Here is a 14918-nt window from a genome sequence, read left to right as displayed (position 1 = left end):
TAGTGGCAGAGATGGAGGTCATCACAAGTTATTCAAAACTGGAAGGCTGACATCACAGGTTCCTTGTTTAATGAACCACAGAGGATTAACCATATTTGTTCATACCCTGTGATGTCTCCCACATAATTACTTACAACATATGCTGCCACATGCTTGATGACCAGAATGACTGCTGAGCCCTTTTTTAGCTAAGACCTACAAACTCTGCACTAGTATTATTATGGCATTGCCTAGAGTTGACCATACAGCTGTTAGCACTCATAAAACTATCCTTGGATAAGATCAGCACAGATGGATGGTGCAGTGGTGCAGCGGTAGCATTGTCCCCTCACAGCAAGAGGTTCTCTGCTTCAATTCTCAGTTGGGGTGCCTTCTTTGTGGAGTCTGCATGTCCTCCCTGCATTCATGTGGGTTTCCTCCTGGTGCTCCGGTTTCCTCCCACGTTACAAAGATGTGTGTGGAGCATTTCTCCCTGGGCCTCCGCTAAAAATTGGCTTCATTCCAAGTTGGACTTTCCTAGTTAACAAATGATAAATAAATAATCAGGTTTGTATTCCTCCAGTTCCATTCTCCCTTTTGGCCTTCTAACACCATTTATGTCAAGTGCTCTACCTCTGTACTTGCAGTTCAACCAAAACAGAATTTTACCATTTCTTGAATGTAGCAGCCTAAACATGTTGCAAAGTCAGCTTCAAAGTAATCATGTTCTACTACAAAATATGTGAAAAATGATCTCATTTCCACAAGGAGTGTGGGACTTGCTATTCTGAGCAACAGAATCTATTTTCAGTTTGATTTTAAAATATTTATGATACTCCTGGATAATTAATTCCTGTATTGCAGTAGCTGTTCCCTCCCTCCACCCCCTTTTTGTGTCTGTGTTTATGCTAGAGTAAAGGTTTGTACACCTTAACTTTACCTTTCATATTAGGACCATAGCCTCCCAGGTATGATTGGCAGGAAGGTCCTGAAGTGATTGGTGCCCAGGCACCTGGATTTCTCCACTTGGAATATATGCAAACAGCACCCTGGGTGCAGTTTGTGGGACACCAGGGCAATAGAAGGCTGTTCCATTATTATATTCCAGGTAGGATGTAACCCATATATACCTTAGGCTACAGCTGCGGAGGTTTAATGGAAAATCCTCTGTTATAGTGAGTTTACCTACACAACTGTACTTTCTGGGAATGAATGAGCCAATAATTATTCCTTGTAGTAGATGCTAACAGTACCAAAAGAGTGGTCTCTGATTATCTACTTACAGCTTGCCTTTTGAGAGGATTAGCAGAAGAGCTCATTCCATTTAATGGAGCTGATAGTTTAGCATACATGGTCTTACTACACCTGCAGACTCACTTAACTATACTCCATGTTCTGCACTGCACTTGGAATCTACACACACTATGCACACAGGCAAGCATGCACACATGCATGCATACATACATGCACTTGACTTAGTAATCCCCAGCTCTCTGTATGTCCAGTGCAATATATACTTGCTATGCTGGATTGAATTGCCCTTGCCATTTTGCCAGCCACTCACTTATGTTTGCTATTATTGATTGACAGTAATCCTCACTGAGTTCTCAGAATCTCAGTTCAAAAATCAGGGATGTTCTACAAAATCAGACATAGCTGAGATGTATCCCAAACACAGGAGGAGCACCATTAGTCCTTTTTAAAATCAGACACTATCGCTAGGAATCACATGGAAAGAGTTTTGCTTTATCAAGAGGGAGAAAGTGAAAACCATATGCATTATAGATAATCTAGGAAACACTTAAAAAAAAAAAAAAAAAAAAACATGCCCTACAGAGAGAAAAAGACTGAGCTGAGATACTAGCTTACACTAAGTGTAAAATGTTTGTTGCTATATAACTCAGTAGTCAGGAATTTGATGCAGTGCAACCGAATTTGATTAAGTGCCATAGTCAAATAACAATATTCATAAAAATGTTGCAGAATAAACTGTTTTTGTTTTTATTTAAGTAAATTGCAATACTTTCTGACAAAATCACACAATGTTCTAACTTCAAATTCATGCATTTAAACAGAATCATATAATTTTAAAGAAAATACTCCAATGAAATTTTTATTGTCCTTTGAATTTCTGTACATGTACAATGCATTTTTTTTTAATTTGTAAAGTCAGTATAAAAACAAAAGTCATCACAAACAGTATCTTCAATACCTGAAAAGTAAATATCACTCAGATTATAAAAACTGAATTGTCTTGCAATGAATGTGAAAAAGTGAAGACATGGATTTGCAGGCTCTATTGCTTAGAAGACAACTGCACCTGCAAATTTTTATTTAAACTCTAGAAAATCCTTAACGGCACTTCGGTATTATTTTCATATTCTTCTATTGTTGAATCACATACTCACTGAAAAAAATTACCCTTTCTGATTGATCTGTTAAATAGTAATGTCCTAAGGCAAATGTTGCATGATGTCAACTGTTTGAGCTATTACCATTAAATAAAAAAATCTTCTCAGTCATTTACCAACAGATCATACAATATCTGACTTAACCGCTTGCTCAACCTTAATCAAATGTAATAATACATTCCTTGAAAGTACCACTAAACAAGACAAATGGCAACATACACACTCCTATCATTTCCTAACCCTTACTCTAACCCTAACCTGCAAACAACTGCATAGCCAGGCGCACGCCCACACACACGCATGCATGCACACACACACACACACACACAGCCCGAGCACAGGATGCATCTATTCCCTTTCTTAGCCCCATCTATCTCTTTACATGTGTATGTGTGTGTGTGTGTGCACACAGACAGATATATAAAAAATATATATATACACACACACACATATATATATATATATATATATATATGGACAGAGAGATGTAAACAAAGTTGGATGCACTTAAAATATAAATAAAATTGACAGCAAAAATACTGAAAGAAAAATATTTAAACTCAAAAATATCTAAACAAAAAATATCAACAAAATTCTAGTGTTTGACCATGGAGTCTGTGTACATAATTAGCAGGGGGTGGGTGGGAGTGGGGTCTTGCCTCACTGCAAAAATATTGGCATTGGATGTGATTAGATTTTGTGTTTAGAAATTTTTGAGTGTGAATATTTTTCTATTTATATTTTTGCTGTTGGTATGCTGTTTTATGTTTATATTTTAAGCATGCGCATATATATATATACATATGGGTCTACTTCTAAAACCTTACTCCCAGAAGATCGACTTTCACAATGCGGAGACCACAATCACGAATCCATGGAACCTCGAATGTCTGCTGTTTATTAGGGTAAGAAAACTGTTGTGCAACATGCCCCTTTCTCCACTGTAGTGCGATCCCGGAGTTGGTATAATTTGCTGGGGGGGTGCAGCCCCCCCACCTAGGCGAGCTTTAATTAGCTCGGGACAAGTTTCATTTGCATTTTGCCAAGGATTTAATTACCGCAGTAAACAGCAATAGGTTCTGCAGTTTCATGATTGTGGTGACGGCATTGTGAAAGTTTATCTTCTGTGAGTCTGGTTTTAGAAGTAAACCCATACACACATATATATATATATATATATATATATATATATATATATATATATACATACATACACACCCAAACACCATGGGGGGGGCAGCCACACCCTCATGAAGCAGGCTCTCTTTTCTCTGCTCCTTATTTCATTTAATCAGCTATGAGATAGCTGCATGTTGCATAGATATAGATAGATTTAGTTGGGAACATATGCATCCTCTTTAAAAGTGGCTGTGTACCCCATATCACCTACATTACATTATAATGCAAGGAATACGATGGGTACATTTTGGCAGAAATGCACATTAGCTCCTTTGTAAGGGTTAGTATATCAATGGCAGTGAATAGCTTCAGAGCCACTCCATGATCAAAAACAAATGGCTTTACTGAACTGATGTTTTCAGTAACTGAGGAAATCAATTTCCATTAAAGTGATTCAGAAGTACAGCCTTCCACAACACTGCTGTCAATAAACTGTTTGACTACTAGGAGTCTATGCAGTGCTAAGCAACCAAGGATGCCTTTTTTGTATCCTGAGATGTTTCACATCTCTTTGAAACCTGGTACAGTGATTTGTAACAGCTGAAGTGTCAACTGCCCAGAATGATAAATCTTGTATTATACTTAGATTAAATTCAGTAGATACAGAGGCAACTACAGAGGAAAAAATTAACTAGTCTTTTCACGTTGATCCATATAAACTGCATGTCAAAGAACTCACACGTGCTCAGTGGCTACCAATGCAGTCTTTTTTAAATGATATGCTTACAGTGCATTTCAAGATGATATTTTATCTTTATTAAGCCTGTTCTGTGATGTTGCTATATTAAAATACAGCTGTAACATTTGTCTTCCTCTCATTAACATCTAAAAAAGTTTACAGTTATTCAAGTAAACTCCTTTTTAAGTAACAACTGAAAGGATCGTAGATGAACTCTAAAAAGAATTAATATTTGCTGTAAGCTTTTTCTTATGTTGTATAAAATCTGTATACCAAGAGCCCCATAGAGCATCTTGCCTTATGTGACACACAAAGTTTCCTGAAAGTGTGCAAGATATCAAAAAATCTCACTTTGTTTTAATAGAACTGAATTACTCCATATGATTTCTTTGACCTTAAGCCAGTAAGACTACAAAATCGCACACTTTGATATATTTTTCTCTTTTTCTTGTCTTATGATGTTATGAAATATGGTTAAATTTGCAGGGAGGGATTCATTTTCATCCTCACTTGCTATAAAATACAGTATAATGTTGTAACACTGAGGTGCCGATGCTTAAACAGCTAGGAAAAGACTGCATAGGGCCAATGATGATACGCTGGTTTAGAGTAAGTTACTTTCAAATAATCTAATTGTTTAAGTTTGATGACTGGGGAAGTCCACTGGGCCAAGAAGGGCCCATTTTTAGTGGAGGCCCGGGGAGAAAAGCTCCACAATAATTGCAAGTTCCATTTCACATGTTACAAGAGGACATAGTTCATAAAGCTAATTAAACATTTACAGATAAGCTCCATGATATTTGCAATTAGCTTGTCACAATGTTACAAAAATGAAAAGACATAATTCAATACAGAAATGTCAATGTTTACATAAAGTGAATATTTTTGTTAACTCAATTGTAGGTTTAATATTTCAAAAGATATAGCTACTAGCCATTAGGTTGGGAAAATATTATGCATGGAGAGGGTAATAGTATATGTGAGATTGGAGAGTATAGTACAATAGATATTAGAAAGAAAATTAGTTTTTGGTAGGGGAGGGACTGTTTTGCGTGGGATGAAGTGTAGTAGTAGAGGTTGTTGGATAAGTCCGTGCAAGGTGGAATGAGGGGTGAGGGGGGTGGTTAAGTTTGAGCGTAGCAAGGGCATTCCTGTTTGGAAGAAAGATGAGAGAGAAGCTGAGATTCGAGATTTGTATGGTTAGGAAGGTTGCGTAGGTGTGTAGGGAGAGAGTTCTACTGTTTAGCTAAGGAGTGGGATAGCAGTAGAGGGCCAGGAGGTCATGCAGGTTTGTGGACCTGAAGGAGATTTTGTTTTTTGGATCAGAGTGAGCGGTTCGGAATGTAAGACTTTAAGGAAGTAGCAAGAGCTGGGCAGTTGGTAGCTTTAAAGATGAGCTTGTGGGCAATGGTGAGTTGTAGGTAACTGAGGTAGTTGGGTAGTTCAAGCAAGTTGAGGGTGAGGAGGGAGTGGCAGTGGAGGGATGAGTTTTTTGAATTGGTTGCAAATTTGGAGATCTTGTGATAGCAGAATTCAAGTTTGGACCGAAGGTCAAGATATGGAGATTGGTAAAAAGAGGGGCACCATACATAAGGGAGGGGGAGTAGGAATGTGGATGCAAGAGTTTGATGGGTAGAGGGGCTCAAGAAGTGGTTGTGCCTGTAGAGGAGACCTAACTTTTGGTGGGTTTTCTTGATTGCGGAGCGGATGTGGGTGTCAATTTTTAGTTGATCAATAATGATGCCAAGAACTTGGTGTTGGGAATGATTTGAAGGAGGGTGTTGTTTTGGCTCTGTATGGTGAGTGTGGATTTGTCAGTGGAGTTTTTGGTAGGGGAAAAAACATTAGTTTGATTTTATTTGCATTTAGTGCCAGATGGTTAGACTGCATCCAGGTTTCTGTTTTGGAGAATGCTAGTTGGGTTTTTGCTAGGAGCTCGGAGGGGAAGAAGGCTGAACAGATGATTGTTGAGTCATCTGCATATTGGATGATGAGTCTGGGATGGATTGGTGAGAGTTGTTAATGAATATGTTGAAGAGAAGAGGGCGAAGAACAGAACCTTGTAGGACACGTGTGGGTGTGGTAAGGAAGGGGGAGGTTGAAGTTTTCCATTGGACAGCTTGTTGGTGGTTGGACAAGTAGCTGGAAAACCAGGCAATGGTGGTGGGAGAGAGGTTTAGGTTGGAGAGTTAGGATATAAGTAGGGTGTGTGAGATGGTGTCAAAGGCCTTTGACAGATCTAGGAATAGTGCGGATATGAACTTGCCTGAGTCACATTTGAGGTTTATGGTTTCAAGAAAAGAAAGAAGGGGGCAGTCATGGTGGTGTGGCCAAGGCAGAATTTGTATTTGGTAGGGGAGAGGAGATTGTTTAGTGTTAGGTGTGCCATGAGTTGTGCTTGTATTGCTTTCTCTAGTATTTTAGAAAGAGAGGAAAGGATGGCAAGAGGCCTGAAGTTGGTGGTATCAGTATTTTTGTCACCTTTGTGGAGGGGGATGATGTAAGCATGGCACCAGATAGAAGGGACATATGATTCTTGTATGGATCTATTTATAAGAATAGAGATGGTATAGGCAATGCTGTCTGCAGATTGTTTGAGGAAGGTGGGTGGAACATTGTCTGGTGCATTGCGACAGGGTATGAGTTTCAGTAGAAGTCTTTTTATAGTGCTTGTGGAGATGGGCTTGAGGCAGAAAGATGTGGAAGAATGTTGATGATTGGGGTGGTGCTTGGGGCAGGAGGGGTGGTGGGGGTAGAGGGCAGTGATGCATATGGACTTGTGGTTGTTTATTTTTTGTAAACCTATTATAATTTCAGCATTGGCAAAGGTTGGTATTTTATTGGAGTAGGGAGTTATCGTATGGGAGGTGGGGTATATTATGGCTACTCCACCTCCTTTTTTGTGGGCTCTTGTCATTGTGAATGATTTGGAAACCTGGTCATATGATTTTGCTATCTTTTATATAGGTTTTCAGCCAGGTTTCAGAAATGGCGATAATGTCGGGATGGTTATGGAAGAGCCAGGCATGGAGGTTAGGGATTTTGTTTTTTAGGCTTTGTGCATTGTGTTTTAAGGCAAATGGACTTTGAGTTTGTGGGTTGAGTGGAGGATTTGGTGAGATTGATGTTAGAGATAGGTCCGGGTTTGGGGTGGATGTCACTGGCTAGTGAGAGAGAGATGTGGTGGAGTAGAAGAGTGAGGCAGTGTGTTGGGCAAGGGTAGATTGGGTTGTGTGAGAGTAGTGATTTTCTGGTACCACATTTAAGAGGGGAGTACAGAGTGGTTTGGGATGGGAGCAGTTTTGGTTTGAAAACATTGGGTTAGAGGTAAATAGTTCATGTGAGATGGATGAGTAGGATGTGAAGTGAGGTTGATGGTAAGATGTAGTAGTGTGTGTGTGAGTTATGACAAAAGTTGGGAAAAAGTGTGAGGTAGGCAAGACAGGAGAGAGAGAGAGAGATTAGTAGGGCAAATGGGGTTATAGGGAGAGATGATGTGTCGAGCATTGTAGGAGGAGTGGATGTTTGGGGTGATGTAGATCTACAGGTGGGTGTGGTTTGGCTTAGGTGCATCGTGATTGGAGAGGTGTTGGGTGGGGAAGAGTCAGGGGATGTATAAAAGTACAGGTAGAGGGGATGAGTGGGATTTGGGTGCAGGGTAGGGTAGCGGAGTGAGCCTGAAGGGAAAACAGTGCGGGTTACACCTTACCTTCTGGGAGAATCAGCAGTCGCCAAACAGAAAACAGTTAGTGAAAAAGTTAGCAACTACAGACATAGGGCAGCCTTTTGGTTTGGTTTGAATGTTATCTTTCTGTTTTTATTATTTATTCACTAATGGGGAGCAGTTCACTGAGAAATAGGAAAATAATGTAGCTATGCCAGGGGTTTTAGAAAGGGACATGCAGTAAATTATGACTTAATAGAGTACTAATTAAAAAAGAATGGAATGTGGTATAAGCGAGTACACTACTGGGGATTGCTATGAAGCAAGGGCAAAAAAGCTAAGTCAAAGGATGGTGCCTTGCTACATCAGGTGTTTTGATTCAATATGCAAGTACAATCATAAGTACAAATGGTACTTAAAGTTGTGTAAACACTACTGAGGGATGCCCATGAGACAGACAGAAACAGTGTGTAGTCAGGCAGAGTTTTTTTAGTATTTAAAGATGGCACTGCAGCTCAGGGGAGGAATAAGTAAACTCTCAAGAGGAAGAGGGAGGGAGTAGACAGGATTGACAGGGCTGGGAAGCTTACAATAAGATTATGTTAGGAGACTGAGGTGGGGGTGGCTAAGAGCCAGAGCTTGGAGAAAGCTGTGAAAAAACAGGTTTGACAGGGTTTGGAAACTTACTCTAGAATTATGTTAGGGAACAAGATAAGGGGAGGCTATGGACCAGGATTGGAGAAAGCTGTAAGAAGAGAAAAACAATCAACCAGCTAACCCAGGTCAGTACCTACAGGTGTCTATCTGTGTGAATTCAAAAGCAGATTTAGTACAGCATCAGGGAAGTAGAATACAAAATAAATGTAAAGTTTATGGAAACTGTATACATTTGTTACAATAAATGGGAGAATAAAATATAAGAATATAAAAGAAATGTGATACACAAGATAAATATATATCCAGAAAAGGAGGAAGTATGGCGCTTTTGTACAAACACCGCGTCAATAAACAAATTCTCACCAAATCATCTCCCTAGTTTGAAAAGGAAGAAATACTTTACACCACCCTCAAATTAATCCCTAAAAAAATCAATCAACATTTTAGGGTGCTATTTCCCAATAGGCGAAAATATACCTCCCCTTGAAAACCTACTAGACTGGGCCAATCTCTCCCTACTCCAAGAAAATATCATCCTCGGGGACTTGAGCATAAGATGGCTGTCCTGCAATAGCAACCACCCAGCCCTCCACCTAAATCATCTTGGTTTCTCTCAGCTAATACAAACCACCACTAGGATCAATAAAAACCCCAATACCCATACCATTCTTGACTAGGTCATAGTTAACAAAGCCCCTCACACCTACCTAGCAGGCTGTTTACCTGACTCCCTCAGTGACCATTCCCCAACCTTCTCACTAAAAAATCACATTAATGATTGCAAACTCATTACCCACAGACTTATTCGCAACAAAGTTAATTTTAACACCGATTCCTTCTCCTCCTCCCTCCAGAATGTAAACTGGTCACCTCTGAAGTACCTCAACCTAAATGAAGCAGTCCATTTTTTTTAACTGTACCTTCCTCAACATCCTTAACTCTCATGCCCCCATGAGAAACACCAGAATCAGAACTAAGAGTTCTCCCTGGCTACAAAAAAACACCAGGGGCCTTATGAAAACCAGGGATAAAACATGGGAACGCTGGTGCATAACTAAAAACCCCTCAGATAGGCAACTCTTCCTTGAACTATGTAACAATGTCAAAAAGCAAGTAAAAGCAGACCAAGCCCTTTTCTATCAGACATCCCTAAACTCCTCCCAAAACAACCCCAAGCAAGTCTGGTCTGCAATTAACTCTATACTCTGCCCAGGCAAAGTAAGCACCCCACTACCAACCACCCCTCTCTCCACCAGTAGCATTGCTGATTCCTACAGTAAATACTTCACAGAATCCATTCTATCCCTAACAAAAGAAAGCACTTCCCTACACTAATTCCCCACTCACCCAGCCCAAAATCACCCGTCCCTACCTTCTTTCTCTCCACAGTACCCACCTCCTGCATAAAAAGACTTCTGACAAAACTAATATCCACAAAACTAGCAGCCGACTACCTGCCCTCTGAATACCTAAAGATAGCAGCTGATGTCCTAGCTTATCCTATTTCCATATTAATCAACTGCTCCATATCTGAATCCTATGTAACCATGCTATGGAAAATATTACACATCAATCCCCTCCACAAAGGTGGCCCCTCCACTGACCTCTCCAACTACCACCCCATTGCCATCCTCTCCCCCCTCTCCAAGATACTCGAAAAATGCATCAACTCACAGGTCTCCAAATTCCTCCTTAACAATAACCTCCTCTCCAATACCGAGCATGGTTTCAGACCACACCACAGCATGACAATTGCTCTCCTCTCCTTCACCAACACTATCCTCCATCACAAAAACAATGGCCTCCTCTCCTCTGCTGTATTTGTGGATCTGTCTAAAGCCTTTGACATAGTGTCACATAATCTACTACTCTCTGCTCTATCTGACCTCTCTTTCTCCACACCAGCAATAAACTGGTTCTACGGCTATCTACAAGGTCACCAGCAATCAGTCATCTGGGACAACAAGCTATCCACTCATCTCCCTGTTACTCTCGGGGTTCCCCAAGGCTCCATCCTTGGCCCCCTACTTTTCTCCCTTTTCACCAATAATCTGCACACTTCCACCAAACATGCTTCCCTCATACAGTATGTAGATGATTCCACCCTCATCTGCTCAGCCCCAACTATAACAGAACTCCAAAAGATCACCCAAGAATCTTTATCTTCAGTTGAAAGCTGGCTAATTCCCAGCTTCACCTCAATCCAAATAAAACCAAACCCCTCATCTTCCAATCCTCCAAATTTACTCTAAACACCACACACTTCACTATTCAAGTCAAGGATAATACCTCCATTTCACCAACAGTTCACACAAAACTACTTGGCGTACAGATTGACGATCTCAAATTTAACCCCCACATATCACTAACAATAAAAAGGTTCACAAGAAACTGGGTGGCTTATATAGAAGCCACCAGTACCTCACCAAACTAGCAAGAATCTCTATCACCAATTCCCAACTAATCTCCACCATATTCTATGCATCACCTATACTTACAAATCGTAGACAGTCAGACCTACACAAACTCGAAGCCTGCTACAATAAAATTGCAAAATTGGCACTGGTGCCTCTTACCACAGCCACCACTGCCAATCATGAGCGGACAGGTGATCTGCTGTGGCGACCCCTAACCGTTAAAAGTTGAAAGAAGAAGAGACATATTGTAGTAATATGTTTGAGACTGGATAAATGATGGAAAAATTCTTAGGGGAATATTGAGACAAAGAAAGACTGTTCCTTGGAATGTATTTGTGTTTAAAACTTTTTTAGGTAGACTAAAAAAAACTTTCATATAAAATTTAGGATTGAAGAAAAAAAGAAACTTTGAAAAGGCATTTATTACATCTGCTTGAAGATGTAGTAGATATTTCAAAGGTATGTGATGACTGAGGTCTGTGGATGGCGGTATGGGGCTGTTATATTTTGAAAATGAAAATATTGTACATATCTCAACCATTATAAATGTAGTGGGAGATAAAGGCATTACAAAATATTGGGGACATAGGAGAAATTGTGAATTAAGATGTTATCGATGTAAAAAATAGACATTTGGGGCAGAATGTGGGGAAAAAGTGAAATACAAGTAGAGCCTGTAGAAACACTGGTAGAACAGAGTCTAGCAAAAGAACACACAGAAGGTGAAACAGAAATAGTAGATTTGCAAACACTATGGGAAGAGATGAATATTAAAAAAAAAAAAAAAAGAATCACAAAAATAAGAAGTGATAGATTTGCTATAATAAAGGAGAAGATGAAGAACTGGAATCAAATGATTCTGAAAATATGAAATGGAATTTACTTAATCAAAACAATCAGTAAGAGAGTTTGAGAGAGCGAGAAAATTATATGATCACATATTAAAGCAAAAAAGATGGGAAAAAGATGAACATAATAAGATACTATTACATGTAAAATGCTGTCATTAAATGTTAATATTATAAAGAACTTGGTAAGCAGTACAACTGTTCTTGAGTGGTGTAAACAGCAGAATAGGGATATTATTAATGGAAGAAGAGACGTTACAACTTGACATGTGGTGGGGAAAAAAGCTTATTTGGAATTCAGTGAACAAGACTTTCCCCGAAAGTTATTTTATAAAATGAGACTAAAGAAATATCAGATATAACGTTTGTTATAATGGGTAGAATAACATTTCTGGATTTAAGGTGGCAAGATCAGATTTTTAGAATTATAGCAATTTATGCATATGTGACAGAGAAGATATGTTTAAAAATATAAGTCAATATGCAGCTACAAATATGGAAATAATTGTAGCAGGAGAATTTAATTGTAATATAACACTGCAGAAAAAGGAGGCGTACAATATTGAAAAAGTGTTGGATATTATAAAATATTGACAATTACAAATTTGGAATAACAGTACATGAATGTATGAGTCTATATTAGTTCTCCACAATCGCATTGCAGAGAACACCTAATCATCGACCCTCATACAGCAAAATTAATTTCAGCAATTCACTGAATTTACCCAGGGCAAGGAAATACTAGATAAAAGTACAGTTATATGTTCCCCCTTCCTTGTGGGGCCTAAGTGTTTTTTTTGTCAACAATGTAGTAATATTCTAGAGCAGAAATGTATTAGTATCCCATCCAGAAAGTTTAAAATGAAATTTAAGGAGCATTTTAATTGCAACAGCAAAGGGGTTGTGTACATCAGTGTCTGTCAGACATGCCTTAGCTTTTATATAGGAAAGATAGAGAGATACCATTGAAAAGAAGAATATATGAATACTTGCATGAGGTCTCCCAGAAAAAAGATACAAATGCCTTATTTAGACACAAGAAAAACTGTAAGAATTGTATTTTCAAGTTCTCTGTACTTGAACAAGTGAAGCCGGATATAAGGGGTGGACTGTAGGAAGCCCTTTTAGAATACAAAGAACTATACTGGCAGCTTAGGCTGGATTCAACTAAAAAAACCAGGACTGAATGATCATGTTAGTATTAACAGTGTCCTTAAATTAAGGGCAGCTAAACTTTAGAAAAGGAAAAAGTATATGCATTCATTTTGTTTATTTTTTTTAAAACAAGGATTCATAACAGCATGTATTTTATTATGGCAGCTAGAATATGTGTGTTCATTTTTGTTGCTACTGTTTTAACACAAGGGTTTACTACAGCATATATTTTACTGTGGCTTTAAATAATGCAGGGGGATTAATTTAATTAATTATGCATGAGATGTTACTATTGGCTGACAATTTTTGAATTTGTTTAAAAGTGGCTGATTAATTTTATTCCATGTTCTGATGAAGCTTGGGTAGACCTAAGTGAAAGTGCTTAAATTCTTGTGGAATTTTGTCCTGTGCCATTTTAACAGTTTTTTTCATATATCCTAGACTATTAAAAAAGGTTTGGAGCCGGAACTTCTTGTGGAATTTTGTGCAGTGATATTTCAACAGTTATTTCATATATCCTGGACTATACAAAAGGTTTGGAGCCTGCTATGTTGTGTTTTGTAAAATAATTTACATTCCTCCACATGTAAAGACAATACAAAAAACTTCTAGTTCTAGACATTGTCTCCTGTTGCACTGACAGTGAAATATGACATCTCTTTTATTATGTGGTTATAAAGTAATGCAAGTTTTCAGCTGTTCTTCTGAAGTTAACTTCTTATGTTTCAGTCCACATTGTAAAAATACATATACATCTAAACAGTTACAATAGTCTATACACATTTCTGCTCATTATTTTACAAAATATCTCTTCTACCCATATCCGTACAATATTACATACAGTTCTAATACAGCTGTAATGCAAGCAGTTACATCAAGCTGATATTTACCAATGACACACAACCAGTTAGAAAATTCCAGATAGCTGGGCTAGCTGTATTTCCCTTTTTCACAGAGGTATTGAATGAATGGTTAAGTACAGGATTCCTGTACAAAGGACTTTGTAGTGGAATAATTAAATTTATATGGGAAAAGGTGACAAGTTTGCGATCAATAATTAGAAGCCTATAACATTAAACAACATGGATTATAAAATCTTTATAAAAATTTTACAAAAAAGCATGGATGAAAAAATAATTAAGAGTATAAACAAACCTATATATGGTATAAAAGAAAGAAGGGTCTAAGAATTGTTTTTAATAATAAGGGAATTAGTAGATGTTTTATACAGAAAGGTCCAAGCAAAAATTTTGGTTGGTGAGTTAAGCAAAGCTTTTCACTCAGCTCAACACAATGTGTAATGAAACATATTTGATGCATATGTTGTGTCTTTCGGCTTTTCCCGGTTAGGGGTCGCAACAGCGGAACTCCGGTCTGCTAATGATTGGCAGTAGATTTTTACGTGCTGAGTTGCCAGCCCTGATGCACAACCTTCAACGAAGGTACGCCCATTCACGCATGTCTCCACACAGAAGACACTTTAGTTGAGAATCGAACAGGACAACGTCTTACTGTAAGGCGAGAATATAATAGTAGTTATAAATACTTGTGTTACAGCATATAAATTAAATATAGTTGAGGTATTAGTAAATGTCTGGTTTACTGAAGGAATTCTATTCAAAATTGGTATTGGACAGGGATGTCCATTAAGTAGTATAATAATTTTGCTAGTAATGAATGTGAACTGTTATGTTAATAAAAAAATGGGGGATATGAGTTACATATCTAATGAAGTGATAAGCAGGCCAATTATGTTAACATATGCAGACGATATTATTCTTTTTACAAAAAAGATGAAAGGAATGAGTAAAATAATATATTACTTACCTGATTATATACAAATGATGGGATTTTCCTTAAAGAGAAGAGTCAAGGATTAGGCTTTGAAGGAATATATTAAGAGGTGTTAAATTTAATAGGACATGTATA

This window comes from Protopterus annectens, chromosome 9.part0 (genome assembly GCF_019279795.1).
Source record: "Protopterus annectens isolate FY-2018-M chromosome 9.part0, PAN1.0, whole genome shotgun sequence".
NCBI lineage: Eukaryota > Metazoa > Chordata > Ceratodontiformes > Protopteridae > Protopterus > Protopterus annectens.
Note: the sequence above shows the minus strand (reverse complement) of the source record.